Source organism: Oreochromis niloticus, linkage group LG11 (assembly GCF_001858045.2).
Source record: "Oreochromis niloticus isolate F11D_XX linkage group LG11, O_niloticus_UMD_NMBU, whole genome shotgun sequence".
Taxonomy (NCBI): Eukaryota; Metazoa; Chordata; class Actinopteri; order Cichliformes; family Cichlidae; genus Oreochromis; species Oreochromis niloticus.
In genome coordinates, this window is record NC_031976.2 from 4,266,132 (window position 1) to 4,285,210 (window position 19,079).

Here is a 19,079-nt window from a genome sequence, read left to right on the forward strand (position 1 = left end):
TTGCTGCTGCGCTTTGCCTGTACATAATTTCTTTACACCCATTTTATGTGTACCTGTTCTGTCAATTCAAAACATGTATCTCTCATCCATAAAGAAGAAAGCTTTGGCACTATCCCTACTAGTGAAGAGTTGTGGTGTTTCCACAACACTGCTTTCCTCACAAGTCTAGTAGCATTCAGTAAGTCAGTGGCATTCAGTAGTGGCCTCATTGTTTGACAAACAAAAAGAGCAACTACACAGCACACTAACTATATACTCCAAACATGCCAAATGTCACAAATCTTTCATTTCTTACACTACTCACTACATTACCTTCTCAAGATGCTGAAAAATGACCTGAAATGTAGTGTCACATAATTACCAGTTAACAAACTATTTAGAAAACCCATTTTCTAAATAGGACGCATGTATGAGCTTTCTTTTAGTGTTTATGTATGAATACAAAGCAAAGATGGAAACCAAGCTGCTGAAGATCAGGCTTTGGCCTGGGGTTAGCAGACATTCGGCTTTAACATTACTCTGGGTTCTTGGCTAGCTTGGCATTAGCATGCTGTCTGTTCATTTTTTTCCATAAGCTGAGGTTGTGTTAGCAGCATAATGCAGTTGTTTCTGCCCTGGATGCAGTTTTCATTTTACCATCATGCTTATGGCCTTATGTAATAATAATAATAATAATAATAATAATAATAATAATGATAATGATAATAATAATAATAATGATGATAATAATAATAATAATGATGATAATAATAATAATAATAATGATGATAATAATAATAATATGATGATGCTTAATAATAATAATACATTTTATTTGAAAGCGCCTTTCAGAACACTCAAAGACACTGTACACAGCAGAATAATAAAACCAAGCATGAAAGCAAGCAGTTTACACAATCATAAGAGCATAAGACATAAAACAAATTTAAAATAGCAGAGTGGTGAGGTTATGTGGGATAAGCTATTTTGAACAAGTGAGTTTTGAGTCTAGACTTAAAAAGAGAGAAGGAAGTGATATTTCTTATATCAGGAGGTAGGGAATTCCAGAGTCGAGGAGCAGAGAAGCTGAAAGCCCTGCTCCCCATGGTGGCAAGATGGGGAGAAGAGAAAGAGAGAGAGAGAGAGAGAGAAGAAGAAGATCTAAGACCCTGAGATGGAATGGTGATCTGAACCAAATCAGAAAGATATGGAGGAAAGAGATGATGACTAGCCTTAAATGTATACAAAAGTATTTTAAAATTGATGCGATATTTGACCAGGAGCCAGTGAAGCTGCTGCAGGACAGCATTGATGTGATAATTAGAAGGGGTCCTGGTGATATCACGGGCAGCAGAGTTCTGAACACGTTGGAGCTTGTGCATGGGTTTTTGAGTAAGACCAAAAAGAAGTGAATTGCAGTAATCAATCCAAGAAGTAACAAGGCTGTGAACAAGAATGGCAGTGGCATGTGGAGTAAGAAAAGGACGGAGACAATTAATGTTGCGCAATTGAAAATGTGAAGACCGAGTGACATTATTAATGTGTGAATTAAAAGATAGAGTACTGTTGAGGATGACACCCAAACTTCACAGAAGAAGAAACGGAGACCGGCGAGTTATTGATAGTAATAGAGAAACTGTTGGTTCTGGATAATGCTGATTGCCCAGAACCAAATAAAAATAGAAATAAAAAGTAATGTCCATGACTCTGCTGTAGACCACTCCATCATTTACCTCCTAATACACAATAAAAAATCAAAAAATCAAAATCAAAATTTATTTATATAGCACATATTAAAAACAACAAAGTTGACCATAGTGCTTCACAGTCAATAAAAGCATGAGACAATTAAAACAAAACAGTAAGAAAACAGGGCAGGAAACAATAGGTGGCAGCGCAACAAGCCAGATAACAGCCAACTAGTTAGAATCAAAAGCCAAAGTAAAAAAATGGGTATTAAGACGTGATTTAAAAGACTGGATAGACTCAGCGGCACGAATATGAACAGGGAGGTTATTCCAGAGTCTAGGTGCTATGGTTGCAAAGCCCCGGTCACCTCTTGACTTCAGTCAAGACCTAGGTTGTGCTAGGAACATCTGATTGGAAGATCTTAGTGCTCTATTGGGATTGTACAAATGGAGGAGTTCGGAAAGATAGCTGGGCGCTAAATTTTTTAGAATTTTAAAAGTGAACAAAATAATTTTAAAATCTATATGATATTTAACAGGGAGCCAGTGTAAGCTGGCTAAAATTGGAGTGATGTGTTCATAGAGTCTAGTACCTGTTAAGAGACGAGCAACTGCATTCTGAACTGACTGAAGCCGGTAAAGAGAAGAGTGTTGGACGCCCGAGTAGAGGGAGTTACAGTAGTCCAGTCTGGATGTGATAAATGCAAGGATAAGCTTTTCAAGATCCTTAAAGGAAGGAATGGCTTTGCTTTGGATATCTGACGCAACTGGTAAAAGCTGTTTTTTACCACAGTGGAGACCTGTTTCTCAAGTTTAAAAAAGAGCTATCCAGGAACACTCCGAGGTTTCTTACAGTGAGCGAGAGATAGCTAGTAAGAGGACCTAGGGCATCAGCTAACTGGTCTGGCGGAATGTGACTATCAAAAACTATGATTTCGGTCTCAATAACTGAAACTAGCTGACCGTAGCACAATTGTGCAGGAAGAAGTTGTTTTGAATTTGCACATTTATCCCTGTGTCTGCAGGGGTTTCCTCTGGGTATTTGCTCTTTTTCACACAAGTCCAAAAGGGATAAAATTATCCAGGGATGTGAGGCAGGAAAGCTGTTTGAAACTTAACTGTGCTTAATGACTATATAGTTAATTTGTGACTTGTTGTCTAAAGGGCTTTGAGTGGTCAGTGGTCAATATTTGTCAAAAATTACAGATTTTTATCCAGTTATTAAAACACTTCTAAGCTACACCTTTTAGATTCCGACTAGGTTACAAGTTTTAATACAGTAAAATATTTTAGTCACCTTTTAGATTATGCTAATTTAGCTGACAGCTGCATTTAAAAAGAGTACAGTGAATGGCTCTAGCCTAGCCAGGTGTGTATTTTTAGGGTGTATCTGAAACATTTTCATTTGGATTCAAATGTTTTATCACTCCCAGAGGAGTTTAAGAGCCATTATGATACACTTAATGACAGCAGCTGCTGTGCAATGATTTGCACGAATAGAATATAGAAGACCTATCGAACGTCCCATTCTTGTTTCACAGAATTCTAGCTACTCAGCCATCCTGGCTCTTCTTTATTTTATTTTTAGTTTTTAATGTGCCAAGTGTTTTTATCTGCTGGCGGGCCATTCAGCACCCGGACTCTTCTACTATGAAGCCTTGCTGTTGTAATAGATGCAGTATGCAGTTTAGTGCCATCTTGCTGAAATATGCAAGGCCTTCCCAAGATATGTTACTGTAAAACCTGCATATACATTTCAGCACAGATGAGGCCTTTCCAAATGTGCAACCCACCAGTTTCATAGACACTTATGCACCCCCATGCCATCAGATATGCAGGCTTTTGAACTGAGCACTGATAATAAGTAATATTCTTCTATAATCTGGAGGACTTGGCATCCATATTGTCCACAAAGAATTTCAAATTTTAAATCGTCTGACCAGAGAACACTTTTCTGCTTTTCCTAAGTCCATTTTAAATTAGTTTTGTCCCAGAGAAAACATTGGCATTTCTGGTCATGTTCACATATAACTTCTTTATCTGCTTGATTAAAGGTTAAACCTGTGTTTGTGGATGGCACAGTGAAATTTTCACAAAGATTCTGAAAGTGTTCTTCAAGGCCATGAACTTGCTTCCCATGACAGAATCGAGTTTTGTTTTTAATGGGGTGCCACTTGATGGCCAAAGATCATGGCCATCTAATATTGATTTTTTGAGTCTTGTGCCTTGCAGTACAGATTTCTGCATAGTGCTACATACTGTACATGATTCCACAACAACAGACAGAAGTCTGGCAGAAGCAATAATGCTGTCAGTTATTATTAATAATAATATTAATCTTTGCCCAGTCGTCATAATTGTTATAACTCAAAAGCAAGAAAGTAGGATTAACAAAATAATTATTTTTAATTTAGTATTTTTTTTTTTAAATTAATGTCTACCACCACCATACTTTTGGACTGCCACCTCCAAACCACATTCTACATAAGTTATATTCCCCCTAAAACCATTTTTAATGTTTCTTTTTTAAATTACCAAGTTTATTTTAATTTTTCTGCTCTCAGTGTAGAGGAAACATTATGCACAAGAATCCCAACTATAGCAAATTTGGTAACCTTGCTCATCTTTCTAACTGCTTTCTTCTGTGAAGCATTTTCCAACATTCAACAGAATGTTGAATACATTTCATGCCTATAATACAAAGCATGTGATTAACAAAAAAAAAAAAAGTATAATAATAGTACTTTTTTTTAAATTTTTTTTTTTATAAAAAGTATAATAATAATAGTAGGCAGCACGGTGGCACGGTGGTTAGCACTGTTGCCGCACAGCAAGAAGGTCCTGAGTTCAATTCCACCATCAGGCCGGGGTCTTTCTGTGTGGAGTTTGCATGTTCTCCCCGTGTTTGCGTGGGTTCCCTCCGGGTACTCCGGCTTCCTCCCACCGTCCAAAGACATGCAGTTTGAGGGGATAGGTTAATTGGATAATCCAAATTGTCACGAGGTGTGAATGTGAGCGTGAATGGTTGTCTGTCCCTGTGTGTTGGCCCTGTGACAGACTGGCGACCTGTCCAGGGTGTACCCCGCCTCTCGCCCTATGACAGCTGGGATAGGCTCCAGCGCCCCCCGCGACCCTGGTAAGGATAAGCGAATGGATGGATGGATGGATAATAATAGTAATTGTGCTGAAAGAAGCACTTATTTAGCCAGTGCTATATCCGCTGGCTAACTCTGATCTATGAGCGAAGAAAAAAGTCATCTGTAGAAACAAAATAATAATGTAAAATGCAATCACAGATATATGGGGTGGCTCAGGAGGTAGAGCAGGTCATCTACTGATTAGTGGTTTGATCCCTGGCTCTTCTAGTCTGCATACCAAGTATCCTTGGGCAAGATACTAACCCCAAGTTGATTTTGTTCATCTGGACGTAGCGTTTTCAGTGGGAGAAACGTTTCGTCACTCATCCAAGTGACCCCTTTAGTCTCAGCTGACTGCAGGTTTCCCCAATCTTAGGAAGTCACTTGGATAAGTGACGAAACGTTTCTCCCACTGAAAACGCTACGTCCAGATGAATAGAATCAACTTTTGGGGATTTACTTACCTGGATGATTGAGTATGCATCAAGAAACATCCACTGGAGTATGAATGTGTGTGAACGTTAGTTAGGAAGCACTAAAAAGCTTAGAAGAAAGCGATTGTGTGAATGTGGCATGTTGTATTGAGCGCTTTGAGTACTCCGGGAGAGTAGAAAAGCGCTATGTAAGAATCAGTCCATTTACCATACAGTAACCCCAATCTGGTTTTCCTTTTCACATCAGAAACAAGAGCTCATAAACAGAAGTTAAAGTTAATTAACATGACACTGTATATGCGTTAAGATGTATTTTGCAGGACATGATAGGCTTTGACGTGCCTTATGCGAATACCTTGAATATGAATTGAACAAGCCTAATGTCAAGGGCTGTCAGAAAAAGGGTATAAATAATACTGGTTCAACATGTTGGGAGTAAGCAGGCTCGAACTGATTCTCATTCATGTGAGTTGGTGACAGTAGCCAGGTCCTCACATCTAGAAATCAGTGCTGACAGAAGAGATCAAATAGTTAACCTTTTAGTTATTTCTCTCTCTCTCTCTCTCTCTGTCTCTCTCTCTTTCTCTCTCTCTCTCACACACACACACAAAACACAATCAATATCAGACTGGTTGTACTGGGCACCAGCAGTGTTTTTAAAGTTTAACCGCATACAACATCTGCCAAACAAAAACGGAAAAAAAACAACAAAACCCTTATGCCATAATAAAATTTCATGATTTTAAGAAAACATTTTCTTAAAGGCAAAAATATATAAATATCTGAAACACAGTCAAAGTCCAAATAAGACACAGTGGCTTGCAAAACTATTTGGCCCCCTTGAATTCTTCCACATTTTGTCACATTACAGCCACAAACATGAATTAATTTTATTGGAATTCCACGTGAAAGACCAATACAAAGTGGTGTACACGTGAGAAGTGGAACGAAAATCATACATGATTCCACACATTTTTTACAAATAAATAACTGAAAAGTGGGGTTTGCGTAATTATTCAGCCCCCTTTGGTCTGAGTGCAGTCAGTTACCCATAGTCAGTATAAATACAGCTGCTCTGTGACGGCCTCAGAGGTTGTCTAAGAGAATATTGGGAGCAACAACACCATGAAGTCCAAAGAACACACCAGACAGGTCAGGGATAAAGTTACTGAGAAATTTAAAGCAGGCTTAGGCTACAAAAAGATTTCTCAAGCCTTGAACATCCCACGGAGCACTGTTCAAGCGATCATTCAGAAATGGAAGGAGTATGGCACAACTGTAAACCTACCAAGACAAGGCCGTCCACCTAAACTCACAGACCAAACAAGGAGAGCGCTGATCAGAAATGCAGCCAAGAGGACCATGGTGACTCTGGGCGAGCTGCAGAGATCTACAGCTCAGGTGGGGGAATCTGTCCATAGGACAGCTATTAGTCGTGCACTGCACAAAGTTGGCCTTTATGGAAGAGTGGCAAGAAGAAAGCCATTGTTAACAGAAAACCATAAGAAGTCCCGTTTGCAGTTTGCCACAAGCCATGTGGGGGACACAGCAAACATGTGGAAGAAGGTGCTCTGGGCAGATGAGACCAAAATGGAACTTTTTGGCCAAAATGCAAAACGCTATGTGTGGCGGAAAACTTACACTGCACATCACTCTGAACACACCATCCCCACTGTCAAATATGGTGGTGGCAACATCATGCTCTGGGGGTGCTTCTCTTCAGCAGGGACAGGGAAGCTGGTCAGAGTTGATGGGAAGATGGATGGAGCCAAATACAGGGCCATCTTGGAAGACAACCTCTTGGAGTCTGCAAAAGACTTGAGACTGGGGCGGAGGTTCACCTTCCAGCAGGACAACGACCCTAAACATAAAGCCAGGGCAACAATGGAATGGTTTAAAACAAAACATATCCATGTGTTAGAATGGCCCAGTCAAAGTCCAGATCTAAATCCAATCGAGAATCTGTGGCAAGATCTGAAAAACGCTGTTCACAAGCGCTGTCCATCTAATCTGACTGAGCTGGAGCTGTTTTGCAAAGAAGAATGGGCAAGGATTTCAGTCTGTAGATGTGCAATGCTGGTAGAGACATACCCTAAAAGACTGGCATCTGTAATTGCAGCAAAAGGTGGTTCTACAAAGTATTGATTCAGGGGGCTGAATAATTACGCACACCCCACTTTTCAGTTATTTATTTGTAAAAAATGTGTGGAATCATGTATGATTTTCGTTCCACTTCTCACGTGTACACCACTTTGTGTTGGTCTTTCACGTGGAGTTCCAATAAAATTGATTCATGTTTGTGGCTGTAATGTGACAAAATGTGGAAAAGTTCAAGGGGGCCGAATACTTTTGCAAGCCACTGTATGTATAAGATATGTATTCAATCTAAACTAAGGCAGTCATTCACAAACTGTGGTACGTGTACCACTGGTGGTACGTGGGCTCCCCCTAGTGGTACACCGGAAGTCTACAAAAATTGTTTTAAGATTAAATAATATGCCATGTTCTGACTGAGTAATTTTTGAAAAATTCAAACGTACAGTTCTGCTATCACTTTCGACATCAATGAACTCAGAAAACTAAACAGCAGTGACGTTTGTAGGGTTACTGACTTTTCTGCTAGTATGTAATGATGTGCTACGTGGTGGCTAGCTACACGGCTTTGGTTAGCATAATATAAACACAGTGAAGCTGGAGGATGAACGTTAACTTTTTTCCATTTGATAAAAGTTAACACGAGGGTGACCGATGGTTAGGGACAAATGCAAATGCATGGCAGGATCCTGTAAAAGGACCAAACTTCAGTCAAGAGAACAATGAAATAATCCATCCACAATACGAGGTTAGTTATTAATATTTTGCTGCACGGGCTGGGCTGTAGTTACATCCAAAGGTTTTAAAAACTGAGCTTTAAAACATGAGAGGCCGACAGTGATCACTGCCTTTTTAAGGTGCTTGTTCAGATTAAATAGAACAAGATACAAAGCATTAAAACATGTTAAAAACACAACAGCCTTTATGAACGCAGAGTAGCTTGGACCCGGAAGCAGGGTTCATACGTTATCACTTAAAGACCAGACATTCCAACTGCTGTGAATGTTATAATGCAGTACAGTTCTTGTTATTATCACTTGTCACATCCTGTTTATGACAGTTAAAATAAATAACATTCATATAAGAAATTAAATTGTCTTGTGTAAACTATATCTGGTGTTAAATAGGCCTATACAAATGTACTTTAATGTCGGTCATAAGGGTGGTACTTTAAGATTCATATATTTTATGAGGTGGTACTCATTGTAAAAGGTTTGAGAACTTCTGAACTAAGGCATAAAAATGTGGCTTTACTCTGTCCTCTTGGATGGCTTTTTTTACATTAAGAGGCAAAAAGAGTTAAGATGATGGTGTTTCATCAGCTGGATGAGGTAGATTTGGTATGTGTTTATTTATATTTATGTGCATGTTTGTCTGCTTCTTTAAGTGTGCAGTGAATGAGTGAGTTTGTGTCTGTAAGCCTTTAAAGGAGTATGTGGTGGGCTCAAATAAAGAAAACCGTGCATATCAGCATTCTGAAGTTTGCCCAGTGCTTTGATGCAAAGTTTTGTACTGCTGAAAACAAGACATTCCAATAGTGTAGATGGTAATTAATATTATTAACAATTCAGTGTCAAACCTAACAACCCTTAAGTCAGTGGCACAGAGTCTTACTGCCCGATCTATTTTTATTGGTTTGTTTAAAAAGCTTTTGTTTTTATATTTTTTAAATATTAATGCAATTAATTAAATATGGTCATGACTCCCTTCACAACTAGCCCAGCCACAACTGGGCTAGTTGTGAAATTATTAATACAGTTACTACCCAACCAACTGGGGTAGTAACCGCAGTCATAAATTCCACAATTTTGCCAACATCCCAAAAGCACGAGACATAGATACAACTAGTATGACTTGTTCAATTTGTATAACCCAGTGTGAAGGCTCATAACAATCAGAAATCCAGTTAATGAAAATATTTTCTAAGATCAATCAAAAAAGCATAAGCAAAACAGAGGTGTCTAGCTTCTAAAAAGAATGTTGATTTCTACAGTGAGTGGTCGGGGTTTTTTTTAAACCAAGAGTTATTGTATCAATGATGCAATTGCAAGGAAGCAATCTGCTTATGGAGCTACTGAGGTGTTTGTGAAGCCCATGGTGTTTTGATAATGGCTTCAGCTTATCTGTATTTTTTGGATTGGGCTTTTCTCATTTTCTCACATTGTTGGTAAACATCTTGCAGTAGTTGGCACTACTAGGTCATGCTAGAAAGGAAATTGACATCTCCACATAGCCTGTCAGCAAAAAGAATCATGAAGTGCTCTAAAAATCACCTTTGACATTAAAAAGACCAATAGCTATCAACACCAGCAGATGACATGGCACTCAATCATCATAGACTGTGGAAACTTCCTACTGGACTTGAAACTTGGATTCTGTGCCTCCTCATCCTTGCTGATGACTGATAGGACACAAACAAGGCACCAAGATGGTGAAGTGCATGAACAAAAGGCGAACTGTTTCTTTTAGGTAAGGTGTCTGTGAAAAGGGAAGTTGTCAGACCCAGGCTACGTCCACACTAGCCCGAATAGATTTGAAAACGGCGTTTTTGTCTGAAAACGCTCCGCGTCCACACTAGCGTTTTCAGAGTTCCGCGTCCACACTGAAATGGATGAAAACGCTTACGTTCCAGTACTGCACATGCATGAAACGCAAGAGGATTCGACCTGCCACATTTCTGTCTGCCGCTTATTTACTTTCCGGCTCTTTGAAACATCGTGGCAAAATGTCAAGGAAAAGCACCTAGTTTTTTAAATGCACTAACAATGAGGTGGAGTTGTGGCTGCGAGTAACACAAAAGTACAAAGTTGCGAAAGCGAGTGAGAATTAAAGAATTTGAAGAAAAGCTGATTAATCTTTAATAGGGCTGTCAAAATTGAGAGCAAACAAAACAACTGCTGTATAATGCCCTCCGCTATCTTAGTTTAATTGGTCACATGACTGCATCATATGACTAACATGCGTCATCGTTTTAGAAAGTCTTCGTTTTCGCTGTCCACACTGTGACATAAAAGCACCGTTTCCAAATGTACGCATTTTCGAGAGCGTTTTGAAAACGCCAAACCAAAGTAATTTGGGATAAATATTGCATTTTATTTTATTAAATTTTTTGAAATGAGACAATGCGCAATTATTTGGGGATTTAAGAAAATGTGTTCATGATCAATGTGGGTGCACACTTATGTTTCCACATATATATTTAGTATAAGACAAGGATCATTGTGGTTGAAAAAATATTCTTTGTCCAGGGAAAAAAAATTCAGTCAGATGATGAATTTGTCTATTTGTCTATTTGTCTATTTCTCCCTCATTTTAAATGTGGCATAAATCTCATGTCACTGATATCACTAATACATTCTTTCTGTGTGTCTATTTGATTTCAATGTTGTAGAGAGTAATTTACACAAAATTTCTATCTCTGAAATAGATGAACATGATCTCTACAAATGTAACCACATTGTGCTGTTGTTATTAAAAAACAAAACAAAAAATCTAAATCAGTGCACCATTCAGAAAATATCCTCTTCTTTTCCCTCATTTGATGATGCTGATGATAACACTCCCCCCTGCTGATTTGAAAAAAAAAAAAAAGAAAGCAATCAGAATATTTATCCATTTATAAGGCCAGTATGTGAACATGGACCCAAGCGAAGCATGGAAACGGTGGATGGATTTCTCACAAGCTTTATTTACAAAACCCAAAAGTAACACAGTGACATGAGGGAGGAATATTTGGTGGGGAGTCTGATGTGAAGGAACTGTAAATAGAGGGAGAAGATGATTACAGGGAGGTGAAAGGAGCTTGAACTGGCGAATAGGTGAATACAGTGGTCCCTTGCTATAACGCGGTTCACTTTTCGCGGCCTCGCTGTTTCGCAGATTTTTTTTGGTGCAATTTTTCATGCTTTTTTTGTCAATCAACCTCCTCCATGCCGTGTCTCCTGTACAGTACAGAATGCGTTCAGCTTGTCAAATTTACATAAATCTTCGATCGCGAGCAGTGTGACTCTGAAGTGCTGTACTGTATGTTTGTAAGTTTTCTCCCCAACAAACCCAACACTGTCGATGAAACGTTTTGCACCATCAAAGGCAGAGGAAGACCCTAACCATCGCACAAAAAGTTGGACTTCTGGACATGCTAGAGGAAGGTAGAAGTTACCATAAGGCACACCGAATTACAAGGCGTGTTAAGCGAAACAAAACAGTCAGATAAGTCAAACTTTACTCAACTCATTCTTCTTGCTTCCTCTACTTCTGTACTATTGATTCATTAATGTTGAATTCTCTCGCAGCTGCTCTATTCCCATGTTCTGGACCTGAGAACAGGGTTTGATCTTTGGTTTCACTTTATAATACTGGACTTATTTTTCTACGAAGGTTTGAAGTGTATAAACATAAGAGAAAAGTGTGAAAATGTTCATGCTTGTCTGAGAAAAGTGTATGAAGTGTGTAGTGAAGGGTTTTACAGCCTTAAAACATCTATAATAATTGTAAAAAGTAAAGCTGGCTACTTCGCGGATTTCAACTGTTGCGGGTTATTTTTAGAACGTAACCCCCACGATAAACAAGGGACCACTGTACTAGGTCTGAGTGTCTTACTTGGCAGGAGGAGCGCATAAACCTCTGAGGGGAGGTGAATGGCCATCTAGGAGGGTGAGTGGAATAGATTATTCCAACCTTGATTCCTTAAGATACAGGGAGATGGTGGCAGGAGGACATGCAGGCAGACCTGGTAAAGAGATTAATCCAGAGTGCCCAGCGGAAAACGGTTAATCTTGCCGTGGAGACCAGCTTCCTGAGAAAGCGGGCGGCAGGTGAGTAGAGTGACAAAGTTACTAAAAGTACAAGGTAAACGAGGCAAGTAAACAATTTTAACCAAGAGCATGAACATAGAGGTACTGTTACCAATGTAGGGCCAGCTGACAACCCCCCCCCCATGCCTTCAACCTCTGCAGCAATCCTGGCAGCACTCATACGTCTATTTTCAAAAGACAACCTCTAGACATGAAGCAGAAGGGGACACATTTATGGCTCAGGTGGCAGCAGGCTATGACAGAGCAGACCGAGCCCCAGGCCCAGAGACCCAATGTCTACATGTGATCTAAAATTGAGAAGTGGGCACTGGCACCAGAGATGAGGCTGAAAAAACAGACGATGAGGGATGGGGGGGGGGTTTCTAAGCTACAGAAGTATAGATTTTGATAGATTCTGAACACTGCTGGGACATTATGTTTCAGTCCATCCAGTGCTGGTAGCTTGTGCCTCATACTGTTCAGGAGTTCAATGGTGCACTGCTCCAGATCTGGCAGAAGATTCTCCAAGACACCATCTATCGTTAGGAACGTGTTGTTAGGCATGGGTGTTGTTAGGCATGCATACAAGCACATGGGGACCATACAAAGTACGGAGTACCATTTTGAGGTTTTACTTTGATTTTCGGGTTGTCTTTGAATTCAGGTTTATAAATGTCCCATCCTTCTTACTAATACAAAGGCCATAACAGTATAGCTATCCAGCATGATTTTTTGTGTCTGTTGTTCTGTAACCATTTGTCTGTAGTCCTCAACTTTAAAAACACAATATTATTGAACTCTGAGACTTTGCCTGAGTGACCAAAACATGGTTGTTATCACGATGCTTAAATGGTACATGACTAGATGTAGATTCATACTGGGCATTAATTTGTACACTTTAAGCACCTCATCTATCATGCACACATGTACCGTTACACAAAGATGAAGAGGAAACCTTTTCTGGCTTGTTCCACTTCAGAAGCTGAAAAAGGTTCATGTCCCACATCAGAAGTACTTAAATCCTTAACAACAAAAACTGTTTCATCTTATATTTTTTAATTGGTTGTCCCACAAGAGCAGTGGCAAGCCCCACAATCTAGTAAAGCAAGAGTAAACTCATAATTATCTTTTCACAACATGAAGTGTTATTTTCTAAAAGAATACTTTTTGATCCCTAGAGTAGAGTTACAGACACTAGGAGAGTCAATGCCAAGGTTTGCCATTATGCCATGATTTTGTGACCCAACCCCTTTTGGCTATTGTGACGTATGCGACACACACACACACACACACACACACCGTTTTTGCTCACGATCACGTTTTTTATTTATAATAACAATGCACCGTGACAGCTTGTTCCGGTCCAGGCAACCTCCCGCTCGACTCTGCCGTCACTATATAGACACACAGAAGGAAGACACTCATGACACAATCGCCTCCCGGTACCACCCCCCTGAGCTCACCGCTCCACCCCTCCCCTGCAGCTACGCCGGGACCACACCTCCGCCACAGCTATTTTTCTTAAATACTAACCCACATGTATTTTCTAAATTATTACTATCAACTTTGCACAGTTTTGCTTTCCCTACAGTATCCAATACTGACAGACCACAAAGTGAATTGTAATATTTGGTAAAACAAGCAACTTTCTACAACCCAAGTAATAAAAATTGGCTAGTAGGCATAATGGAAATGTAAGGAATTCCTAGCAGTGTGCTCCACATACTTTTTTTGTACTACATTTTTGTTAAGTCATGGTCTAGCATGCGGGAACAGAGTGTGAGACACTGAAACTCTTTCCTAGTCTAATGCATTATGCAGCTGATGTCAGCGGGCAATATAGTTTGCAGTGTTCTTGTTAAATTGCTTTAAACATACTGAGTGGGCAAAAAGGTAGCTGCAGTGAGAGCTGAAAACTTTAAGACCTTGGGATATTTGCCTGAATGATGGACCTCACCACAGGATTTTTGTTGAGAACCCACTTTCTGTTCAAGACGTGAATGCCGCTGCTATTTGAACTGCTCAGCCACGGTGGCCAGCATTGCATAACAGAAGGGAGAGAAAAGGGGAGATTGAGCGAGAGAGTTAAGAATACTACATTTTCCTCCAACAATGCATTGTTTACAGCAATGGCACCAGTCTGGGGCAAGATGATGGTTTTTGCAGAAGTGTAGGGGAAATGGGGGGAGGATGTTTGATGCTCAGGCTGAGCCTGGGCTGGGGAGCATTTCTCATGCTACATGGGAGTTCGAGCTTTGTTTTTGGCTCTGTCTCAAGTATGGTCTACTGGGTGGTGTGTAATTTATTGAGCCAATATTTGTCTGCCATGCTGTGATGTGTGTATACTGCCTTCTAGTAACTTGTTGCTATACATTTAAAAAAAAATGTATAGCAACAATGTATAGCAGCAAGAAATTAAAGTGTGCAGCAAAAAAACTAAAAGGAAAAAAAAGTTTCTGTTTTTTTTTTTTTTTTAACAGATTAAAGCTTATATGGGATAAATAATCTAGACCAGGTTACTGGAATTTACTTCTGACAATAAAAATATATTAGTATGTTGGCTGGGATTTTTTGGACATGTGCAGAGGAGGGATAGTGGATAATAGAGGGATTACACAAAGGATGTTGAAGATGGAGCTGCCAGGCAGGAGGAAAAAAGGAAGACCACAGAGAAGATTACTGGATATAGTGAAGGAGGAGATGTGCAAGGTTTGTATGATAGATGAGGATGCTGGGATAGGTTGAGATAAATGGTAAATGGAACGATTCTTGTATAGTGCTTTTCTACTCTCCCGGAGTACTCAAAGCGCTTTACACAACATGCCTCATTCACCCATTCGCAAAAGCACTTTTTTCTATGGTCTGTGTAAGTGCTTTGTCTAACATTCACACATATTCATACTTCGATGGATGCATCGGAGTGCAACTTGGGGTTAGTATCTTGCCCAAGGACATTTGACAAGCTTCTGTATACCCTTTTTTGCCCAATTTAGATTAATTTGGCAAAAAAGGCACTGAATCCTAAATTGATTATAAATATAATACACTACATTATAGAAACATGGGCATAGAAAAATGTCTGTGCATTTTGGGGTGGCTGTAGCTCAGGGGGTTAGTGGTTAAATCCCTGGATCCCCCTAGACTGCATGCCAAGTATCTTTGGGCAAGATATTAACCCCATGTTGCTGTCTGATGCGTCTATCAAAGTATGGATGTGTGTGACTGCACTTAACAGCATAGAAGACAGTGCTTGAGTGAATAGAGGAATGTAGCATGTTGTATAGAGCACTTGCATTACGCCGGGAGAGTAGAAAAGTGCTACATAGAAATCAGGCCATTTAAGCATTTCTGTGCTGCAGTGTTACTCAGCTCTCTGTAGCTTCCTTTCTCCTTTCATTCCTCAAAACCCCATCCCTTTAGAGATTGTGTCTGTTGCCAGGCAATTTAAAAAAAAAAAAAACAACCCTGAAAAATTTTAGCAAAAGAAATCAAAGAAATTACAATGCAGTATCCTCAGTTGAACCAAAGAGGATTGGATGTGGATTATTAAACATTAGGTCTCTCTCCTCTAGGTCCCTGTTAGCATCTGATTTAATAATTGATCAACATCTTGATTTATTTTGCCTTTTAGAAACTTATTTATTACTATTATTAGTAGACTCAGTGGGCTTCTCTCAAAATTTAAAAGAGCTGACTCACCAATATAATCACACTCTGGATCTCCTTCTGACACATGACATAGAAACTGAATATTTAACAGTATTCCCCGAAAACCACCTTTTGTTGGATTACTTCTTAATGTCATTTAATTTTATAGTAACGTATTATACATCAGTGGGGAGTAAATTTCATTCATTAGTGTGTCTATTACTGTAGACTCCATTGACAACTCAAAGAAGACCTACCATTAATTAATACTTCATTCTGATCAGTCTATCTCTATTAATGAGCTACAAACCACGGGCCTTCAAGCTGGCAGTAGTTAAACCCTTAATTAAATGGTAAATGGACTGATTCTTATATAGCGCTTTTCTACTCTCCCGGAATACTCAAAGCACTGTATACAACATGCCACATTCACCCAATCACTTCCTCTATACGTAGTGCTTTCTAACTATATTCATACTCCAATGGATGCATCAGAGAGCAACTTGGGGTTAGTATCGTGCCCAAGGATACTTGGCATGCAGACTGGAGGAGCCAGGGATCGAACCACCAACCTTCCAGTCAGTAGGTAACCTGCTCTACCTCCTGAGCTACAGCCACCCCAAGCTTACAGCACCTGGTATTCCCAGGCGATTTCCCATTCAAGTACTAACCAAGCCCAACCCTGCTTAACTTCCGAGAGCAGACGAGATCAGGCACGCTCAGGGTGATATGGCCATAAGCATTAATTAAAAAGACATCAGTTGACCCAGCTGTGTTATCTAACTGTAGGCCAATCTGACACAGAGCTGGGAGGAAGGAACGCACATGGGAACAAGGCAGACTGGGGGGTCAACGGGAGAAGACACAAAGAGGAAAACACAGAAACAATTAAAGGAGACAAGACACAGACTGAGAGAGACATGACAGTCTGGGGAGAACATGGCAGACAGGGGAGACATGGAATGAAACACGAGGGGAACGTGAAAACAGACACATGGAACGAGAAAGTGAGAGACATGGAGGGGGGAGAGAGGAACACACAGATCACATGAGAGAGACACGTGACACGGGAGAGAGCAAGACACAGGGGGAACCTAACAGAGAAGAAACTAACCTGGGAAGACAATGAGTTTAGGAGATTGGTGGTTCGATTCCGACTCCTGGATGCTCCAACCTGTGTTAACTTGTTATATCGTGAGAGTACTGTTGCCCGCGGGGAGTTGTTGTTTTTGTGTACGCGGTGTAAGATGGCGTAAAGAATAAAGCACTTGGAGTGAGACTACGACGTTGTGTCGTTGGTAACAGAGGATGGTTACCAATTATAAAGTACCACCAAAGCTTGATGAAGCCAGGCCATACAAGTACTGGAAGAATGAAGTTAATATTTGGAGACGAGTTACGGAGCTGAATAAAAAGAAGCAGGCACTCACGGTGGCGCTGGGGCTTGAGGGGAGAGCCAGCGAAACGGCCATGGACATACCCGCGGAAGATTTGAACAAAGATGACGGTATGGAAACACTACTTGCAAAACTGGATGCGGTGTTTCAGAGAGAAGAAAAAGATGCGTATGAGGCTTACTCGTGTTTTGACTCCATTGCAAAGGACCACAGTGTGTCCATGGCATTATAGATACATTATAGATTTTGAACAACGTTATAACCGGATGAAAAAGTACAACATGACGCTGCCTGACACTGTGTTAGCATTTAAGCTTCTAGATACAGCTTGTCTTGATGAGAAAAGTCGACAGCTTGCACTGACAGCGTGCACGGACTTAACGTTTGCGTCTATGAAGTCTGCACTGAAATGGATTTTTGGAGGGAAAGTAACCGGAGTTTTCAGTGGAATTCAACTGAATCAAGATGCAGTTTTCCTTACGGAGCAAAAGGGTCCTAAACACAAATGAAACAACAGTACTTCATGGCGGAGTGGACAGCGACAACCACCACAAGGTACCAACCCACTTGACAAGTTTGGCAAGCGAACAAGATGTGCTATTTGTCAGAGTACTTACCACTGGGCTAAAGACTGTCCTCATCGGAATGGTGACCAAGTAAATCTAACTGAAGATGGAAAAGTGGAGGAGTGTAACATTACCTTGTACACTAAAGCCCCAATGACAGATTCTGAAATCTTCTTGACTGAAGCACTGGGGTCAGCCATTATTGATACTGCGTGTAAACGCACAGTTTGTGGTCAGAAGTGGCTAGATAGTTACATGAGTGACCTCAGCCAAGGCCAAGTAAACAAGTTGCTGCAATCAGAAACCCCTAGCTCCAGACCATTTCGCTTTGGGGATGGTACTGTAGTGTATTCCAGCAGAAAAGTAAAACTTTCGGTCAAAATTGGACAAACGAAGTATGACATTGAAAGTAAAGTAGTTCCTGTTGATATTCCACTACCACTGAGCAAAACGTCTCTCATACATGGTTACAGTCCACATCAACTTGTATTATTATTTGCCAAAACCCTAACCTTCCTTCTGTGTTGATGGATAAACCACCTGCCTTAGAGGGCACAACTATAAGTGCAAGAGTAGCTGAACATATATCAGCATTATATGCTTCCAGGAAAGCATTTACTGAGGCAGAATGTTCAGAAAGGATCAGGAGAGCACTACGCAAGTAACTTAGGCCTATAGATGACAAATATGAGGCAGGAGATAAAGTATACTACAAATGAGTCGACTGTACAGAGTGGAATGGTCCAGGTGTAGTTATTGGGGAGGATGGAGCTGTTGTACTTGTAAGACATGGGGGGACTCTTGTAATAGTGCACCAGTCAAGGTTGAGTAAAGTGGATGCACAGAGTGGAGATAAACAAATACCACAGAGTACTACTGATGATGACACTGACAACAGAGACACAGTTGAAAATGATGAGACAGAAGCACCCGATGGTGGACAGAGTATTAGTGAGGAAGAAGACATCACTAGTGACAGAGAAACTAACACTACAGAAAACATGTCTGTGACACACACTGCAAATGAGCCTTCTACATACACTGATCCTGTATCCTCTGCAGATGTAAAGTTAAGGGGAGGACAGCTGATCACTTTTACTCACAGGGACAACAGTGTTCAACATACAGTATTAGGCAGAGCAGGGAAAGCCAAAGGGCAATACAAAAACTGGTATAATGTGCAATATCTTGAGCCTGATGGTAATGAAGGTGAAAATAAAGATTTAGACATGTCACTTGTTGATGGTCTTTGCACTGAACCTGAAAACAGAGATATAGATGTACTCATAACAAAAGATATCTCCTTTGATGCTGCTAAGCAGCAGGAGATTGAGAACTGGCAA

The 19,079-nt window shown here is 40.2% G+C and overlaps 1 protein-coding gene and 1 pseudogene across 2 annotated transcripts in view; one reads left to right on the forward strand and one right to left on the reverse strand.

Moving 5' to 3' along the window:
• tgfb2 (transforming growth factor, beta 2) overlaps window positions 1-19,079 on the forward strand; it is a 73,390-nt gene that overhangs the window by 19,855 nt on the left and 34,456 nt on the right.
• On the reverse strand, window positions 16,396-16,514 carry LOC112848286 (uncharacterized; annotated as a pseudogene).